Source organism: Lolium perenne, chromosome 3 (genome assembly GCF_019359855.2).
Source record: "Lolium perenne isolate Kyuss_39 chromosome 3, Kyuss_2.0, whole genome shotgun sequence".
NCBI classification, from domain to species: Eukaryota; Viridiplantae; Streptophyta; class Magnoliopsida; order Poales; family Poaceae; genus Lolium; species Lolium perenne.
Genome location: NC_067246.2, coordinates 240,685,639 through 240,688,472, shown reverse-complemented (window position 1 = coordinate 240,688,472; position 2,834 = coordinate 240,685,639).

The following is a 2,834-nucleotide window of genomic DNA, read 5'->3' as shown; positions in this document are numbered from 1 at the left end:
GAATTAGTGAATAGTTAAACCAATTTTTATTCAGGACTATGTATGGAGTAATGTAGTGGCTTGAAGAGAGATAAGGATTTTGCAACATTTGATCGAAAGACTTCAACCACAAGTGATCGAGATTGAAGAACATTTCAGGCAACTTCCGTACGTATAGACAATCCTTATCATGGTTGAGTGTTTAGTCAGAGACTTTGGCTCCATTTGGGAAAAAATAGAGACTTTGGCTAACTAATGGTTGGGTTTAAGATATGACGGGCGTTTGCCTTACTGCTGAAGGTAGGCGTGCCGACCATGTAGATAGATAGGCATGCGCGCTGAAGACGTGCAAATTAAATTCAGAGTAGTTCAGCGATGAAAACGTCGTCGGTAGAATCCAACGCCGGGGAACAGAAAATAGGATAAGGACATGCCGTCGCTTCGTCGTCGTCCAAACCTATTGCGACATTACGATGGGATAAGGACTTATATGATGTCACTGTTACGTGGAAGAGCCCCCTTAATAAAGATCGGCCACTGGCCTTTCCACATTGTTACGTGGAAGAAACGATGGCGGCGAAGGCAAAAACACCTGCGAGCAGGTGGGGGTACTACGGACGTATAGTATCTATCTAGAAGCGAACCTAGATCTCCTAGGAAGTTTCTTCGCTGAATGTACTGTAGTTGCAGGAAGAAGTCAGCTTGACAACACGCGAAGACTGAAGAAGAGTACAGGTGTTCGCTGAATAAAAATAAGCGGGCAGGTGCCCTGCCGGCATCGATCGTCCCCCATGGCCGAAGATCCGAGGCTTCATGAACGGCGACGACTAGTGCAAGACTGTACACGAGTTTCGTCTTGTCCGCGGAGGTAAGACAGAATATTTGCTTTGGCTACAAGCTCTAAAGCTTCGGAAGGAATCTGACGACCGACCAACTACATGTAAGTGCTCTCCGCTGACGTCTCCGAAATCTAGACTAAACAACTCGATGAGAGCATATCCACCGAGGATATGTAAAAGAATGGTTGACATTTGAGGTTTTCACGAGCTCCAGCCCCTGGTATTCAGGATACCGGACGCGGACAGGGACGATACAGACCGAGATACGTAGCCTCTCCAGAACTGAAAGGCCATTGTTGAGTTGATCTAGCCGGTTTTTTTTTTTTTGGCATTTTCGAGCTCCAGCTTCTTGCTCTCTTTTATTATCTGTACTGACAGTTGCTTCGAGGATGTAAGGAAGAATAAACAAGCAAGACGCCACCTACGCGTTCCTTCAGATTGTTGCCTCGCCCACATTCTACGCATCATCCAGCCGCCAGCTTCAACGTGGATCAACGCGTCATTCAGAAAGTCCGAGAAACTGCAGAGCAGATATTTTGTTTTCTTGAACAGAGAAGAGCAGGGCAGAAATGCAGAATGCCAGGACAGCCATGATGGGCGGATAGAATAGCGCAATTTAGGCCCATTTTCTTGATTAGATGTCTCCATAACAAAATGGGCTGTGTGTCTTTAGAAGTAAAAGGCCAGGGGCGCTAGGCGTCATCCAACTCGAATGGGACCAAAAGCCCATATCACTTTTCTCCAACAACAAAGAAAAAAAGTTCTCTCTCTTTGTTGTTGGAAAAAAAGAAGTTAACCATACCCTTCTCTGTCGTAGTTTTACTCAGGTTAGCTTTAGTCACACCCCTAGAGAGGCAAATTTGGCAGCACATATGTTAGCTAGAAATAGTGTGGACGACGTGTCAGCTGTGTGGCACGAAGATCCCCCTGATTTTATTGTAAGTGTGCTGGCAAACGATGTAACAATACTATAAGCGGCAAGTTTCTTTCGTACTCTTTTTCTTACCAGGGTACCGAAGGGGACTGGAAGGTTTTTAATGAGACGGCTTGCTTGCTAGTTTAATGAAGTGGTTTGGAATCAAAAAAAAAAAGTTAACCATCTCTCTGGTATATGAGTTGATAGGTTTGCTTAGGTGTCCTCCCTCCCAAGCACTAAAATTGAGAGGATAAGTCAGACCATGAAAGGGTATCAAGAGATCCCATCTACACGGGGCTAAAGTTTGGATAGGGGAAGGACACCGAAGCAAAAGCCGTGAGCTGATTGACTTGCCCGATGGCCATATGGAAATCTGGTGATATGAATGAACATTTCTTGCCCTTGGATGATGAGGTGATCAGGGTGCGGTATACCACTTAGCACGGTTCAATTTAATGACTTCTGAGTATGGCATAAGAAGTAAGGCAAGTTCACGGTCGGATAAGCATATCGTATGCTTGTTCATATAGTAAAGAAAAGTCAGAGAAGATTGGCTTGTAGGCAACTCCAACTAGAGTAACACATCGGAAGATCAAAGTCCCCTCAAAATTGTGAGTTTTCATATGGAGGCTGGCACATCACTCCCTCCCATCGGGTACAGTTCTTCGTGGTCGAAACATGGCGCACAACCCGGCATGTGCAATTTTTGGGGCACAACCTGACTCATGGAGGCGCTCTATTTTAGAATGCAACATGGCTCGTTCAGTTTGGGCCCGACCCAAATTTTGTGGGCGAAGGTGATATCACAACCGTTCATGTTACTAAGGTTCCTCGAGATTTGGTTCGACGCGACCCCACATGAAAATAAAATCTACAACTGTCATATGTATAAAACCAATAGTACTTCTGGCAGGATTGCATGTACCATCTAAATAAAATTGGAAGGACTCTATAAATACAACACGCCATATCGCAGGACTATATGGACATGGCATAGGAACTACATGCGTAAACAATGGAGGACTCTATAGATTCAGGTCACGAAATAAATTTTAAAATATTAAATATTAGACTCATTTCGAAGAGTTTGCCGCGAGGAA